General features: G+C 40.5%; 1 protein-coding gene across 1 annotated transcript in view; it reads left to right on the top strand.

Moving 5' to 3' along the window:
• Positions 1-14,961: 14,961 nt before the first annotated feature.
• Positions 14,962-18,562, top strand: part of LOC102769139 (putative selection and upkeep of intraepithelial T-cells protein 1 homolog) — a 49,412-nt gene continuing 45,811 nt past the window's right edge. The window contains exon 1 of the mRNA XM_015562240.1: positions 14,962-15,040. The gene's annotated coding sequence lies outside the window, so the exon portion shown is untranslated. The remainder of the gene's footprint in view (positions 15,041-18,562) is intronic.

Genomic DNA, 18,562 nt, shown 5'->3' with positions numbered 1-18,562 from the left:
TTGCTGAGAGTTGTAATCTGGTATGGTCTCACACTGACCACTGGGTACACTGGCTCTTGGATCTCCAGGGAGGTGTAAAGTCAGCCACTGCCTGGGGCCACCCAGCAGGATCTACAGAGAGATCTACAGATTCCTCTTTTTTGTATCGGGTTTGGAAGTGTCCATAGAGACCCAACTGCTCCTCTTAAAAGGCTGGCACCACAAACTGAATTTATAAGCTCTTGCTTGCTGACGCCAGCCTTCGGCCTTTTATTGATAGCTTTGGGGCTCCCTGACCCAGCTGCAGCTTGTTTGACAGGTTTTAGGCTGAGAAAGGACAGGCCGTTCATATGCAAAGGCCACTGTGCACAGTTTGGGTGGGGTTGTAAAGTGGGTAAGGCGGGGTCTCAGGGAATCACTAGGGCAGAGCACACAGAAATGGCTGCCAGTCATCTCTGCACCAGGGAGGCCCCAGCATGGGAACAATGACTGCTGCAAGCACCTCCGTCTGGAAGAAAGCCACCCCCAAGTTCTTGCCCTAATGCCAGACAGTCTAGTTTCTCACCATATGTATCTGGGTCCCCCAGAGCCTTGCCCAGCACTGGAGCTCAGAGCAAGCAAGAGCTTGTAAATTCAGTTCTTCGCGCCGGCCTTTTAAGAGGAGCAGTTGGGTCTCCAGCAGCCTGTGTGTCACTCAGTCCCAATCTGCACTGGTTTTTATAGTCCATAGTTATTATGGCCCCATAGGGACTTCTTTTTCAGCTCTGGGACCCTGGGCTGGGGGTCTGGTGTGGGGCTGGGACTCCTTGCTCCTCTGGGCGGTCTTCGCAGAGGCATTCAAAAAGCGGTATACCTGAGCCTCTACACCTCCTACCAGTCTCAATGTGCTTTCTTCTTTACCTCCCTAGTTGTAGTACTTCCACTCAGCCAGCTTTCCCATGGTTCTGGATGATAGCTGTCCCGTATTTTAGTTGTAATTTTGATGTGGCTGTGGGAAGCGGCAAGTACAGGTGTTTAGCTATGCCACCATCTTGGTTCTCCTGTAATTTTTTAAAGATCTGAGGTGCACTATCAAGCAGTGAGTACCGAGGGACACTTGGCTGTGAAGCCTGCGATCTGGGGTAGCCCACTGCCTTCCATCTGGTGGGTAGCACAATGTCTCATGCCTGAAAGATCATCAGAGGTCATTTTTTAGGCCCTTACCCTGTCCCTGGATGGCCTGCCTCCTGCAATATGTTTGCCCTCCGTTTGATTTGTTCAGAGGTCTATACAAAGAAGAGTGGGGCTTTTGTCGCCCTCTTGTGGCTGGATCAGTCAGGAGCTGTTGCTTATGGCCCTTTAGGAATGCTGCAATGGAAAAGGTCTGGCCACCCAGAAGGAATGAGCTTATTCCAGCAATGGAGTTTTCTGGCACATAGTAGGTGCTCCATACAAATCTGATGAATCATTGAATGAAACAGAGACATGGATGCAGAGGTGGACTATCTGGGGAGAAGAAACCAAAGCAAAGAATTGCTAAGGCAGGGCAGCCAACTGGTCAGAGCTCTCCCAGTCACCTCCACTGCAGGGCCTCAGCCTCGCCTGCATAACCAGGAAGCTGATTTATATCCACGTCATTCATTCTAGGTTGTACTTATTAATCACCCGGGAAGCTTTAAAACATTCTGATAACTGGGCCTGTCCCAAGAGATTCTGACTTAATAGGTCTGGGGTGGGGCCTGGGCATTACTGTATTTTTAAGCTCCCCAGGTGATTACAGATGCTGCCAAGGCTGAAGGTGGCCTGGATTATTTCCTGGACCCCACAAGTTCCCATTGCCCGCGATCCCCAGATTGTTTTTGAGGAATTTCACTAAATGTAATTTGTATCCCATGGTAGGAGATGATGTTATAGCATCATTAGGACAATAGGCTGATATTTGTCACCAATAAACTGAAAGAGACATCTGGCTGTTTGTATTTATGAGGCAATCCCAACAATAGGCCACGGGAATATGATTTATTTCCCATGCCTCTAATGTAATTAAGTTTGCATCATAGAGAATGCTGCCGGATCAAGATGGAAATTAGTAATGGCAGTTTACCTTCCAATTGCCATTTGGTTGAGGTTACCACTGTGTGGTTTCAAGTCCTTAAAAGTGCATTCTTCATGTAGCAAACACAAGTCCACTGGGAGAAAAAATGCAACCCGCTCAAGAGCTCATTCGAGGCCTCTGGACTTCGTCACATCCACAAGAACTATTACTTCATTCCCTTCCCTGTTTGTTATCTTTCTATTCTGCACTGAACTGTACAAGAAACATAACACTAGTGGGGAAAAGGAAAAAGAAAAAAAAAATCTGTGGCTTCGGCAGTCACCTTTACATACACCACTTACAGCAAGTTGTTCTTATTAGAAATGTTCAAAGAGCCAGCATTATTTTGAGGCATTTCTCAAATGTCTCCCAGCTAGGGAAAACCATGCACCAAAGGGGAGAAGTGTGTGAAGAATATTTTGGAATTCTGAGCCCCGTCTGCGTCTGGCAGCCTGGCCCGGGCCCCCTGCCTTGTAGTCTCTCCCCCATCCTAAGGGGACTCTGGCCTAGCCACTGAGGCAGCATTCACAGAGAGGTTGCTAACGGGGCCCAGATGAGGCTGCTGCCAGATGACACAGCTCTGGCTTCGATTAGCAAGAAACCATGTGGAACAATATCAGTAATAAGAACCACTATTGATTGGGTGCTACCATATTCCAGATGCAATGCTTGAATGGCCCCCTTCACCAGTCTGAGGCAGAAATGGTTACAAGTCTTTTATTTCTCATGGAACTGGTGAAGGTCTACCTGTTTATAATAGCCACTTTCTTTGACTTTTCCAAGAACATCTTGCAGTTAAAGGGTTTGGTGATGCTTCCAAGTTCTCTCAGTCTATCCAAGAGATCTTCATCTTGTTGATTCTCAGAAGGGAAGAGACTGGCTTTAATCTCTTTTCTTAGAGATTCCTCAGCCCCTTGCAAATCTAGCCTCTTCTCCTAAGTAACCAGATCTTGGGAAGGTTTGCAAAGGACAATCTTTATAAGCCTCCAAGAATCCTATTGCCACACCTAGTCCACATTCGGTGCGGACTTTGTGGTCTTTCGTTTGTACCCACTAAGAGGTGCAACTAAAGTGCTTAGAGAGAAATCAGAGATCCACTTCAAGGTGATAAAACTTACAATGTTTGTCAGACAGAAGCCAGTGGCAGCTCCTCTTGATGAACAAACCTTCAGTGCTGCCTCACTTGGCAGTCTGTCATATATGTGTACCTAATCTAATCCTCGCAACAATTCTGCAAGGCAGGTGAGTTAATCTTATAAGTTAGAATTCTTATTATTATCAGAATGATAGTAAAAGCTGATATTTTCTGAGACCTTCTTGGTTTCGGGAATTGGGCTAGGTCATATGTATATTGTAAATACTCTTCTGATCCTTACTATCAGGCCACAGATAGGTATTATCATTCCATTTAACAAACTAGAAAATTGTCTCGGAGAAATAATTAGCCTGAGACTCAGTAGTTGTGCACCCCATAAGTGACAGCTGGGATTCAACACTGCTTCTTCATGACTCCCATGACTTGCAATAGGGACCTGCCTGCAAATGTTCACTTGTCCTGCAGGTGGTGCTCTTCCAAAAGACCCTGTCCTACAAGGGCAGAGAGCGCATTTCAGGAATGTTGTACAGGCGATTCCACTGAGAGGAGGGACTGCACAATGTCCCCTTCAGCCAAAGGACTGATTTGTCACGAATCAGCAGATGGTCCCATTGCCGAACAGAAAGAATATGTTAAAAAATATTTGTCAGCTAAATCCTGACCTCCTACCCTGAGATTGGAAAATACATCATTCCTATAAATTGTGCAAGTTAGTGCCTCTCATTTTCTCTCATATATACAAGCTCAATAAAGTGCATTTATGGAATAAAAAAATGGTGAAGACAGCACTCTGACTTGGGACTGATTGAATGATAAAACTCACTAGGAACTGTGAGGGAAGAAGTTACTGTGGTCTGCCGGTGTCAGGGAAGATAGAGGCAGATTTTGATCCAGATGTAAAAATTGTTTTACTCCCCTTGCGGACAGTAAGGACATCCATCAGGCTGTGATGATTAGCGGTCTCTGAGAACAAATTTGTGTGACCTCTGCAAGAACAGCCTTTAAGAAAGCTGCAGAACTAGCTTTACCTCTAGATGGCACTCATGTATTTTTATAGTTTTGACCTATTCTCTTTTCAAAGGAACTCAGCCGGTTCTGTCCAATGCCATTCAACTTCATCGTGTTTTTGAAGGCCAGAGTGTCCACTTATGGTCAATAAAATATCAGAGGACAAACATGTTTTTATCTTACTTACTATTAATTCAGTCATGTACAACTCCTCTCAGCCTAAAAAGGATTTTTAGGCTTAACAGTCTGGCATCTTGTATTATAATATTTGAGATAGGTGTTGCAGATGCCCTTGAAACAGTCTTTCTAATGGCAGAGCGTTTCCCATCCTCTCTGGATCCTTGCAGAGGGTCAGGTCTTGGGCTCTGAGTCTATGAAGAGACAAGATCCTGGCAGAGCCCTGCTCTGGGGTAAAACACCTGTTTTGTCTGCAATGAGAAGCAGAGGAATTTTGTCCCCTTTAATTCCATAGTTATTACCCTTTGTTTGCTCTTACCTATGCTACCCTTCTGAAACACAGGTAGGTGACAGGATGAAGGTATGCACGGTCAAGATCAAATCATAAGCATTGTGTTTGGAAGGATCATGAGAAACAATGAACTGCAATGTACCGAAAAGATATAATAAACAACAAACTAAGAGTATAGAAACTGCAGGTGAGGTGAGAGCTGGTGAAAGAGAGACCCTGTCATCCTGGATTCTCTGTCTGTGGAGTGAAGATGAATTTTGGATGAGAAGTCCTGGAAGTGAGGCTGCGCCTAGGCTAGTTGATCTTTGAAGCTGAAGCATTCTCTCCTTCATTCCACCATGTCCACTACCTCATGACTATGCCTTTATTCAATTAACATCTGCACACCTCTCATGTTACAAGGACTGGTAGAGGCACTGAGGGTATAGCTATGAAGAAGACAAAATTCCTGCCCCATAGCTTGCATTTTGGTAGGGAAAACAGACAGCAAATACCAAGATCAGATGATGATAAATGCAAGGTGGATGACAAAATGGGGAGCCATGATAGAGAGGTGGGGTTTATTTAGATAAAGAGGTTATAGTAGATTTTTCTGGGGTGATGTTAGAGCTGAAACCTGAACAATGACAAGGAAATGGCTCTGTATTGGCATTGAGGCAATCATATAAGATAAAAATAAGAACAAGATAGTAGAAGAAATAATTATCATAGAGTTACATACCATTACAAAAATGACAGCAGGGATGAAAATATTCTAAAAGTTTCGGAGACACAGACAGAATCTCACAAGAGAAAAATATTAGGTAAACAGATGAGCATCAGATTTCTCATCAGAAACAGTATATATACATTCTTTTAAAAGCATTCACAAAAAATTTACTAGGGGCCCATGAAACAGGTCTCAACAAATTACAAACGATTGAAAGCATATGAGGTATATTCTCCGACCAGAGGGGAATTCAGCTGGACGTGAATGTCAAAGAGATAACTGAAAATTATTAAGAGGTAGGGAAAATTGTAAACATATACATCCAAGTAAGGAGCTCATCACCCCCAAATCAGTATTGTGTGAATTGTTAAAGAGTCTACATCTAATCAAGTTTGGTCTTATATTCTTATATTTAGGTCTATGACCCATTTTGAGTTAATTTGTGAACAGTGAAAGATCTGTGTATAGGTTTTTACTGTTTCATTCTTAAAGATACATAGACATCTAATTGTTCCAGCACCATTTGTTAAAGAAAGATTATCCTTTTGCCATTAAATTACTTTTACTTCCTTGTCAATAATTGATTGGCTATATTTGTATGAACCTATTTCTGGCTTTCTCTTCTTTTCAGTTGATATGTTAATCTCTGTGAATCTACTCTTTCACTAATACTATGTTGTCTTAATTACTGTAGCTTTGTAGTAAGCCTTGAAGTCAGGTAGTATCAGTCCTCTGACTCTGTTCTTTAATATTGTATTGGCAATTCTCAGTCTTTTGTCTGACTATATGAACTTTATAGACAGTTTATCACTATCTACAAAACAACTGGCTGAAATTTTGACTGGGATTATGATTAACCTGTAGATTAAGAGGGGGAAGGATTGAAATCTTGATATTATTGAACCTTTCTATCTATAAACATGAAATACTTTCAATTTATTTCAATCTGTGATAGTTTTCAACACTTTTGTAATTTCTTTTGTATATGGATCTTACAAATATTTTGTTAGATTTATATCTAAATATTAATTTTTTGGAAATATTTTAAATGGTTTTGTGTTTTTAATTTCAAATTCCATTTGTTCTTTGTTGGTCTATAGGAAAACAACGGACTTTTGTTTATTATTAAACCTTGTACTCTATGACTTTGCAATGATAACTTTTTAGTTCTAGGAGTTTGCATTGATTATTGGGAATTTATACAAAGACACTGATGTCTTCTGCAAACAAAGACAGTTTTATTTTTTTCCAAATATATATACCTTATTATTGAATTAGCTATTGCTCTGATACCATGTTGAATAAAATGGTGAGAGGAACATTTGTCTTATTTCTGATATTAGGGGAAAGCATCTAGTTATACACTATTAAGTATGATATTATCTGTAAGTTTTTGTAGATACTCTTTTACAAGTTGAAGAACTTCCCCACTATATTAGTTTTCCAGGGCTTCCATAACAAAATACCACAAACCATGTGGTTTAGAACAACAGAAATTTATTCTCTCACACTCCCAGAATCTAGAAATCCAAAATAAAGGCAACAGTAGGACCATAATTTCTCTGAAGGCTAAGAGTTTATTTTATTAATCTTTTTAGTTCTGTGTATATTTGTAAGTTTCAATAATAAAAGAATTATATTAAAAAGAAAAAGAATAAGTAGGTCAAATAAAAATAGTAAGATGGTAGACTTAAATCCAGTCATATCACTAATCATATTAAATATACATGGTCTATGCATCTCAGTTAAAAGGCAGAGATTGTCACATACCAAAAGCAATTATACACTGCCTACAAGAAACCCACTTTAAATAAAAGGCATAATTAGGTCAAAGTAGTAGGGTGGGGAAAGAAATTATGCTATTACTAATCAAAGGAGAGCTAGAGTGACTATATTCAAAAAAGTAGATTTCAGGGCAAAGAATATTACCTGGGATAAAGAGAATCATTTCATAACTATAAAAGGAACATTCCACTAGGAGACATAAGCATTTTAAATCATTATGTACTTAATGACAGACTTTTAAAACATATGAAGCAAATACTGATAGAATTATGAGGAGAAATAGGCAAATTCAAATATTTATTTGGAGATTTCACAACTCCCTCCCTTAATAATTGATGGATAAGTAATCAGAAAATCAGTAGAAGACTTTAGCAACACTATAAATCAACCTGACCTGATTCACTTTTACGGGAAAACTGCATCCGACAACAGGAGAAGCCATGTGGATGCGCTCCAGCTATGGCTACAGATCACAATCTTTTCACTAGCAGCCACTCCTGAGAACCCCCGACTGTATACGCCCTCTGCCAATGGCAGGCCACTTCTCCAGAAAAGTTCTGGCCTATCCCTTCTGCAACATTGGGAAACTTCTACAGAGCATCTCCAGCCTTCTCATAGTTTCATCTGAACTGGGTCACTTTATAGACTAGAATTGCCCAAACTCCTCTGTCAGTTTGTGTGCCAATGCAGAATACATGTATCCATAGTAACCAGGCTCTCTTCAAATAGCTGTAAATATTCTTCTTGGTGAAGAACACTTTCTTCCTCTTTAGTTTATTTTATATTCATCCTTAGCCGAGGGCTGCTTTTTTATACTTGCTACTACTGAACCCCACAGAATTTACTGAGCAATTGGCCACATGCTACTGTTGCAGACAACAAGAATTTGTTAAAATTTCCATATTTGAGCATCTGGGGAGGTTTTAGTCCCCTGATTTGGCCCTGACTGATATGCTCACAAGCCCGACCAGGGGCTGCACCTAGGGATTAGGCCTGCCCTCTGCCCCCCGGGAGCAGGCCTAAGCCAGCAGGTCCTTATCTCCTGAGGCGTCCCAGACTGCGAGAGGGCACAGGCCAGGCTGAGGGACCCTCCCTCCCCCCGAGTGTACAAATTTTTGTGCACCGGGCCTCTAGTATATATATAAAAGCCTAAGAGACTGAATGACCAGTAGCTATTATGCATACTAACCACCAGGGGGAAGGAGCTGCTCCCTGGTTGTCAGTGCACTACCACAGCCAACCTCCTGCGGCCAGCCAACCTCCCGCAGTCCCTCCCCCTGGCCAGCCAGCTCCGATGACCCCGATTGGGGCCACTGGCCAACCTCCCATGGTCCCAATTGGCGCTGATTGCCGACCAGGCTGAGGAACCCAACCCATGCATGAATTCATGCATCAGGCCTCTAGTAAGAGTATAAAATGGGTTAAGAGTAAAAAATGGATAAGGATAGCCTGTGCAAAAAGTAACCAAAGATAAGGTAATATAGCTATTCTAATATCAGACAAAATAGATCGAAAGACAAAAGCACTAGTGGAGATAATGATTTAATAATGATACATAATGATAAAGGTGTTTAGTACAAAGATATCAAATTTATAACACATGTAGGTATACACACTAATCTTGTACCCACCACTCCCATGTCACCATCCTTCTGTGTATCAAGGAAATGTAACGAAGTCCAATTATATGTTTTCTATCTGAGGGCCTGCAATGGATTATGTTTTTGTGTCCTAAATTTATATGTTGAAATCCAACCTCTCAAGGTGATGGTATTCATTGGTGTGGCCTTTTGGAGGTGACTGGGTCATGAGAGTGGAGTCCTCACAAATGGGATTAAATGCCCTTATGAAAGAGACACCAGAGAGCTCACGCACCTTCCTTCCACCATGTGAGGACACAATGAGAAAATGGCACTTTGCAATCTGGAAGAGAACCCTCACCATAACCTGACCACACTGGCACCTGATCTCAGACCTTCAGTCTCCAGATCTGTGAGAAATAAATTTCTGGTGTTTATAAGCCACCTTGTCCATAGTACTTTGTTATAGCAGCCTGAATTGACGAAGAGAGTGCCTACCTTTCTTCTCTCTATTACCTTGTTCTTCTTGCACTAGGCTCTTGTCAAGCTTTCACAAGCTCTGTCGGGGTCCATGGTTTGGTGTCTGCATCCCTCTGGGGCCTGCCTTTCTTTCTGCTTCTGTCTCTGCTGTAACCAGGCATTTGACCTTATCTGACACTATCACCTAAGAAATGGCATGCACACATACCTCATAGACTTTTTGAATAGAATAGTGGTCTGATGTACACTTCTCTCCTACTAGAACGAATATCCCACAACATTATATTTTGGAGATTAAGATCTGCCTAGCTGAGCTTGCATGAATCACCTTATCTGTGCCAAAATTGCTGCCTCACCCAGGGGATTGGTCTTCCTTATCAATTTCTGGCTTTCTTGCATGTGAACTAGCCAAACTCAGATAAAAAAAAATTTCATAAGATATAAATATCATTTTGAGAAAAAAATTAAGTAGACAACATGTTTCTCTTTTGCTGATGGTGAGATATTTTATCACCTTATCTCAGAGCGCAGACTGCTTTTATTGGAAACTGTAGCTTGTTAAATCATCTTGAGGTAGGCAAATACAGACAAGCTTAGGCTTCAGTGAGTGCCAAAGCTTCTGAGAAATTACGTATTATTTTCTCTGTGTGGGACATAGAGTCAAAAAGGAAAAGGGGAAAATAGAAAGAAATCATTATAATAGTATCATAAGCCGTGTGTCATAAGCCATGTAATACTTCTATGAACCTCAAGTCATTGGTAAAGCAATGGATATTACAAGTGTTTGAGATATTGGATTCCTTGTGGACATTATTAAAGTCACTGAGGTCTGCTTTTGGGATTATGTGGAAGCTAAGCAAGAACAGAATGCTTAATTTTAGTGGCTAGAGATATAAGTGGCATGCATATTTTGATTCTATAGAAGTTTCAGAGATTTCTGGACTTCCCCCAAATATGGAACTAGTTAGGGTTCAAGGACACTTCATTTAGGACACTGGGGAAGAGGAGATACCCAAATAAGATCTGGATCACAGGTACATTCAGTAAATTTCATGTCCCACTCTGTCAGATCCAGCTCCTCTTTCTGAAGCTGCTGCAAGAGTTTTACATCTGCTTTATGCCCCCAGATACTGGCCTGTGACCTCTCAGGAGTCCCCAAACTGGTAGAAGTCTCCAATTTGGGGTTAAAGCGGGGGACTCCCACTTGCAGCCTCCTTTTATTCTCACCAATTAACCAAAGCCCCTGTGACTACTGACCCTCATCCTCTGGTTCATATTTGGGATTTTACTTTTAAAGGCCAAGCTCTTTCTCCATGTCTGCTGTTTCTTGATACAGTGCCTCTGTCAAGGGCCTGGTAGCTGTGGGAAATGGACCAGGAACTGAGAGGGTGAATGGTAGAGACTTACTAGTACTTTAGGGAGTTGGCAGCCTGTTCATCCCACTGCTTAGCCTGGTGTGACATACAATCTTTCAAGTTCCACAATATTCATATGTGAATTTTGAATCCTTTCTGTGTCTCTTCACATATCATTGTTCCTCTCTGGGCATTAGTTTCCCTAGACTTAAGATGAGCAGAGACATTTTTTTGACTGGTTCTGTGATGCTAGGAATACGATCAGGTCATTAGAAGGACAGATTAACAATTGCCATCTACTTCTTCCTGTACCTCTATTCTATTCTTTAAATTCCCTGATTGATTTCTTTAGTCCTAATTTTTATCCTGGCTCTTCCTGGGACTCTATTTTCTTTGGAATAAGGTCTCTGTCTGATTCTAATTTGACCTGAGAGAGACAGTACTTCTGATCCTAAACTATTGCCTCTATCAGTTCTCCTAGAAGTTGGCCTCTGGCCAATTATGCTGCATATCTTTAGCTACCAGACTTTCAATCTTTGTAATCTGGGACCTGGAAGCCTTTAAGAGAATTGCTCCTGGATTCTGCCCTCTTGCCACCAGCAATAGTGACCACGATCTGCTACCAAGTATTCTGGGGACCAAGCGGATCCAAGTGGCCTGTTTGAACTTTCTGTCTAAAAGTCCTTCCTTTGGTCTGTGCCTGGTGTATTCAGGGACTGTAACTTTATATCAAATAACAGCTTCTTCTGCTTCCATTGGGATGGAAGGTTGAGCAGGCAGTTATTCAGCAGACTGGCAGGGTTAGGATCCAGGAGCTCAAGAATAAGCTAAAATAGCCCCCAAGAGCAGCTTGGGTAGGGAGGTCCTGTAATTGCTGGGTTTTGTTTTATTTTGTTTTGCTGTGTCTGAGCATCCACAGCTAACCCTAATGTTCGCAACACTCGGAGAAAGGGCTTAGCATATGCTTTGTTTTAGTGCTGCATGGCGGTGCCCTCTGCAACAAAATTGGTTGGGTCAAGGCAAGGGGCAGTGCTAAAGAGTCATTCTCAATAATTCAGAAGGGATCATGGCAAAGGCAATGGCCACACATGGGATACCAGGCAGGTACACAAACAAAGGCAGACCAAATCTCAGTGATGGACAGCTCCTGTAAGCCACGTCTGGGCAAGGCTTGAGAAGCCACTTGAATTCTGACCTGGGAGAAGTGGACTGGAGGAGCCTCAGACATGTAAAGTAGGGAAGTAGCGAATGTCTGCTGTTTGACATGCCCACTCAGATCTCAAAGGCTTCTCAAATCTGACAATACAAATATTATAAGTGTGGGCTAGCTACCTCAGAGAAAAGGCTGGAGTAGATAGTATTTCAACTCAAGTAGCATACAAAGATGATTTGTATCTTTCTCAAGTCCATTTACAGAGCATAGGGTTTCCTGACCATAGCGGGTACTGACATTGAGTTCCAACTTAGGTGATTCATCCCTTTCTGCTCCTGAGTAAGAGAAGATCTTCACCAAGAAATCAGAATGGTGTCCTAGCAACACTCCATTTCAACAGTGATAAAGACTCAGTCTACTAACCTGCTCAGGCCTCCAACAGCACTGACACCTCCCCCCTCTGATCTTCCTTTTGAAAACAATGCTTCCTGTCATTGTCATTGTAGGCCATTTCAAAATTCAAATTCCTGCAATCTTTTCTTCTCTTGGATTCTTTTATACCTTTACTCTTTCATTTCTTTTTTTCTCTACCCATTCTACCTATTGGCCCAGGATACTCATTCTATGTAAATTCACTCTATCCATATCTTCACCTTATTTTTATAATTCTTTCTTCCTCCCTCTCTTGGTTAATTTTATGTGTCAACTTGGGTATTTGATGGTTCCCAGTTTTTGGTCAAACATCAGTCTAGATCAGTGATGGAGAACCTTTTGAGCTCGGTGTGTCAGCATTTTGAAAAACCCTAACTTAACTCTGGTGCCGTGTCACATATAGAAATTTTTTGATATTTGCAACCATAGTAAAACAAAGATTTATATTTTTGATATTTATTTTATATATTTAAATGCCATTTACCAAAGAAAAATCAACCAAAAAAATGAGTTCGTGTGTCACCTCTGACACGCGTGTCATAGGTTCACCATCACTGGTCTAGATGTTGTTCTACAGGTATTTTTAAGATTTTATTAATCTTTAAATTAGTAGGCTTGTGGGTAGATCTCATGCAATCAGTTAAAAGTATGAAGAGAAAAGATTGAGGTCCCCTGAAGAAGAAGGGATTCTACCTTTGGACCCGAGACAGCAACATTAACATTTCCCTGGGTTTCCATACTCCTGGCCAGATCTATACATCTCAGGCTTGACAACCCCCACAATTGCATGAGGTAAAATAAACCTCTGTGTATATATACATCCTATTGGTTGTGTTTCTCATGAGAATCTTAACTAATACACTCCCTTAAAGAAAACTTGACTCAGCCCCATGGAAACCACCTCCCACTGAGTGGGTGTCACTAACTACTTTTTCTCTCCCACAATAGACCACAGAGCCAGGAAGCAGAATCAGCATTTTATCAGCCTCCCATTTACTACCTCAGAAGTCAAATTCTTTTCTGATCAGGTAAAAACCCATCTTTCTTTGTTATTGATGCTATCCAACTAAGAGAGTACTACTTTTATGTTTCTTACTTTTGTCATCTACCAACCTCCACATCACTTCCACTCATTCATTCAAGATAACAATGTCTGACTCTAGCCTATGCATTTGGGACAGTGATATCTATCTTGAAGGGTAGTTGTTGGAACTAGAGCCAATATGTAGAAAATACCTAACTCTGTGTGACCACTGGTAGGCCCTTGATACATAGGAGTTATTAGCATTTATTATGTTTCTATTCAGTTTCTATACAGGTCCTTGTATAACCAGATGAGGCTCTGATGACCATAAGGACAAGCCATCCAACAGCCCTTGTCTCAAAGTTCTTTGACCTTCATTCCAAAAACTTCCACCCAAACTGCTCTTTGGCCACTCAGATCAAAGCAAAGTACTGTATCTTGTTAGTTTCAGAGGGAAGTATGTTCCTTAAAACTCCCCAGCCACTTACCACAAACTAGTTTTACATATTTCAGCCAGAAGAAAGACTTACTTAAGAAAACCATTTCTGTGATTTCCATAAAAATAAAATTTCCCCAACACTACTGGTCTCTTGCTCCACCACTGTATGTTTCCCATCAAAAGAAGAGAAGGTGTATGGTTGGTTGGTGACAGCATTAGCCAAATTTTTTCTCAATTTGCTTGGAGATAATTTGTCAAAAGTCAGTATCCACAGGGATTCAATTTCTTTCCTAAACTCAGACCAGTGTAAAATCCTAGACAGTATATTTATTGTCCAAACACCTATTTCTTTTCAGGTGGTCCCAGGAGGATAGGAGTGGTAAGGATGGGTAATTAGGAAGCCCATTTGAATTTTAAACTGAGCCAGCAATTTTATCAGTGATAAAGAGTTGTCATTTATTAGCCTTCTTAGACCCACTTGTCATCATCAAAACCTGCTTTACCTGTCTGAAATCTTAAAGTGCATAATACTGATTTATGACCATATCTTTAGACCATCAGGCTTTCTCACACATTTTCCTACTATAACTAGTCTTTTATCACATGAAGACATAACCCTAAACTCCCTCTATGCTTTGTCATGACAATAACCCAATGCTGAATTGATCTCATTCCCAAAAGGGCTCTCGATATGTGGAACAGGAACTATTGGTGGCTGTTGTGTGGAGTCTAATGGGCTTTATGCAGTAGAAATCTCTAATAAGTCACTCTTGAGAGACTGGAAGGTCCCGGATGGACACATGCAAGATACTGGTTCAAGCTTCAAAAGGGGAAAATGTGTGTTTGAGTGTGACCATGTTATATACACTGAGATGCCCTACAGTGTGAACTGTGAGAGTCCCTGCTGGGCAGCACAGTGCCCACCTCAGTGGCTGATGAGAAGTCACAACCTCACTCTGGACTCTAACTTACAAAATACCTCATCCCTGCTAACCTCTTGACCATAATTACCAACGGGTCAGATTCAAGTGTCTTCTTTGGGTAAGTCCTTCTTTTTACCACAAATGTGAGAATTATTTTAACTTCCTAAGTATTTCAGAAAACAATGACACTTGATGATACTTCCAATTACAAAAGTAAGAGAATTATCACAGACAAAAAAGTAAAATACAAAATTGAATTTGTAAGGTGATATTTGACGGGGGATTTTCTTCATTTAGGAGTTTGGCTGCTACTTAGATGTACTTATGCTGCTGTTTCTGTTGCTGGTGGTGACTTGCCTTGGCTTGACTCGCGTCTGCTCAGTTGAATCACCACTGTGAGTGAGCTGGTTGCCAGTGCAGCTCTGCCTTGCTGCATTCTCTTTTTATAGCAGCAACATTATCAAGGTGGTGCTTTTAGGAGCATCCAGGGAGCAAGGACTTGTCCAAATTTTGAGTGGATTAAATCATATACATGTGAGTAGTCTAATCCTCTTCTTCCAATCTAGCAGTGGCCATTCTCAGGGTACATTCTGTAATTTGTTGTGTTTTTTTTTTTTAAATCTAGTTTTTCTTACTATGCTGGCTCCTGCTCTGCTCTCAAAAGGGAAATTTGCTACTGGCCTCTTTAGGGAAAGCTCACAGGGGTAAATTGATTCCATGATGAGTTCAGAGGCACACAGTTTCTGGGAAAAGCAGATGCAGAAAATAAGTTTGCCTTCTCTTTTGTCAGATAGGTTACAGACACTAATAGAAATAGGACATGCAAGGAAATGTGTCCAGGTTCAGAATAAGAACAAGGGGTACTCCTTTTTAAGACAATAATTCATTCTGATATTTCCTTTTGCTCAGTGTCATTTAAAAGGGTCTCCCTCAGATTTAGGGCGCTGCCATATTGTAAAACTGAATATGGCAGCGCCCTAAAGATGCCACAGTGTGATGATTTAGAGACAGGACACATTCATGATCTCCTAGTGGAGATGTATGAACAGATAATAAAGAAATATATAATATATAAAATATGTAAAAATAAATAATATATAAAACATGTAAAATATATGTAAAATAGGGGTCTGTTATCTATTTATTTAGTTTCTTTTAAAAGTTTATTTTTCAATTTTATTTACATTCAATATTATTTTGTGTTAGTTTCAAATGTACAGCATAGAGGATAGATAATCATATACTTTATAGTGATCCCCTTGATATTTCCAGTACCCATCTAGCACCATGCTCAGTTATTACAATGTTATTGACTGTATTCTCTATGATGTACTTTACATCTCCATGACTGTTTTGTGACTACCAATCTGTACTTCTTAATCCCCTCACGTTTTTCACTTGTCCCACAACCCCCCTCCCCTCTGGCAGCTATCAGTCTCTTCTCTGAGTCTATGAGTCTGTTTCAATTTTGTTTACTTATTTTGTTTTTTGATTTCACATATAAATGAAATCATATGGAATTTGTCTTTCTTTGACTGGCTTATTTCATTTAGCATAATACCCTCTAGGTCCATCCATGCAAACGGTAAGATTTCATTCTTTTTTATGGATGAGTATATATTTCATTATATATGTGTACCACAGCTTTTTTTTTATCCACTTGTCTGTTGATGGGCACTTGGCTTGCTTCCATACGGGCACTTGGCAATTGTAAATGATGCTGCAATAAACATAGGGGTGCATACATCCTTTCAAATTAGTATTTTGGGATATACACGCTCAGAAATGGAATTGCTGGGTCATAGGGAGGTTCCACTTTTTTATTTGTTGAGGAACCTCCATACTGTTTCCCAGTCTGCATTCCCACCAACAGTGCAGGAGAGTTCCTTTTCTCCACATCCTCACCAACACTTGTTTGTTGATTTATTGATGGTAGGCGTTCTCACCTTTGTAAGGTGGTTTTAGTGTCTGACAGTTATTGTCTATTGACCATCTGGACATGTGTCTATTCAGGAGAGGTGTCTATTCAGGTTCTCTGTAAGGGCATGTTTTTTAGAATAGCAAATCTTCTGATCATATTTGACTTCCATTATTTCAACTACATTATTATCTAGTCTCCTCCCCACCCCAACCGCCAAAATTATGTGGAGTTTGCTTGAGCACCTCTCCAGCAAGGGAATGATTGGGTATAATTATTATAGTCTTCATGTCAGTAACTAGTTATGAAGCTGTAAATAATACTTATAACTTTTTTCATTAACTAATACAGATTCCCCTTTATCTCACTTTAGAGCAGTGGTTCTCAACCTTCTAGCCCTGTAAATACAGTTCCTCATGTTGTGACCCAACCATAAAATTATTTTCGTTGCTACTTCATAACTGTAATGTTGCTACTGTTATGAATCATAATGTAAATATCTGATATGCAGGATGGTCTTAGGCGACCCCCGTGAAAGGGTCGTTCGACCTCCAAAGGGGTCGCGACCCACAGGTTGAGAACCACTGCTTTAGAGAATCAGAGTTCTTTGCCTGTTAGGGGACTCTAATCTTCATTCCTAAAGCATTTGAGTCTTTAGTGGTCTTGCCTTTATTCATTACTGTGTTCATTAATTAACATCTACTACTGAATTTGAAGTAATTAGATGTGTTCAAAAGAATCCCCTGGATTCAAGGCATAGTCTTCTCTGCCTTGAGAGTGTCTATTACCCTTTAATAACTGGATTTCAATACATTTTTGTCTATTGATTCAGTAGTATAAGGAGCCCAAATTCATTGATGGGCACTTGGGTTGCTTTCATATTTTGACTATTATAAATAATGCTTTACTGAACAAAGGGGTGCATGTATTCCTTCAAATCTTCAAATTAGTGTTTTGGGTTCTTCAGATATATACCCAGAAGTGGAATAACTGGTTCATAAGGCAGTCCCACTCTTAATTTTTGAGGACCCTCCATACTGTTTTCTGTAGTGACTGCACCAATCTGCATTCCCACCACTAGAGTACTGGGGTTCCTCTTTCTTTACATTCTCGTCAACACTTGTTGTTTGTGGATTTATTGATGATGGCCATTCTGATAGGTGTGAGGTGATATCTCATTATGGTTTTAATTTGCATTCTCTGACAGTTAGTGGCATTGAACATGTTTTAGTGTCTGACAGTTATTGTCTATTGACCATCTGGACATGTGTCTATTCAGGAGAGGTGTCTATTCAGGTTCTCTGTAAGGGCATGTTTTTTAGAATAGCAAATCTTCTGATCATATTTGACTTCCATTATTTCAACTACATTATTACCTAGTCTACTCCCTACCCCCACCACCAAAATTATGTGGAGTTTGCTTGAACACCTCTCCAGCAAGGGAATAATTGTGTATAACTATTATATTCTTCATGTCAGTAACTAGTTATGAAACTGTAAATAGAAAGAGGAAGATGGGAATGTCACCACCCTAGTGGCTGATGCCCTGAAGCAGTGGTTCTCAACATTCTGGCCCTTTAAATACAGTTCCTCATGTTGTGACCCAACCATAAAATTATTTTTGTTGCTACTTCATAATTGTAATGTTGCTACTGTTATGAATCATAATGTAAATATCTGATATGCAGGATAATCTTAGGCGACCCCCGTGAAAGGGTTGTTCGACTGCCAAAGGGGTCGCGACCCACAGGTTGAGAACCGCTGCTTTAGAGAATCAGAGTTCTTTACCTGTTAGGGGACTCTAATCTTCATTCCTAAAGCATTTGAGTTTTTAGTGGTCTTGCCTTTATTCATTACTGTGGTCTTTAATTAACAACTACTACTGAACTTGAAGTAATTAGATGTGTTCAAGAGAATCCCCTGGGTTCCAGGCATAGTCTTCTCTGCCTTGAGAATGTCTATTACCCTTTAATAGCTGGATTTCAATACATTTTTGTCTATTGATTCAGTAGTATAAGGAGCCCAAATTTGCCAAGTGGCAGTCTCAACTTCCATGTTACCAGGGAAATATTGCTTACATTTGTGAAGTTATTCCTCCCTTGAGAAGACCTTTAAACTGACAGAACTCAAAATTATGT

The sequence above is a fragment of the Myotis davidii genome, unplaced genomic scaffold (assembly GCF_000327345.1).
Source record: "Myotis davidii unplaced genomic scaffold, ASM32734v1 scaffold371, whole genome shotgun sequence".
In the NCBI taxonomy this organism is placed as follows: Eukaryota; Metazoa; Chordata; class Mammalia; order Chiroptera; family Vespertilionidae; genus Myotis; species Myotis davidii.
This window is presented reverse-complemented; position numbering and strand designations above follow the sequence as displayed.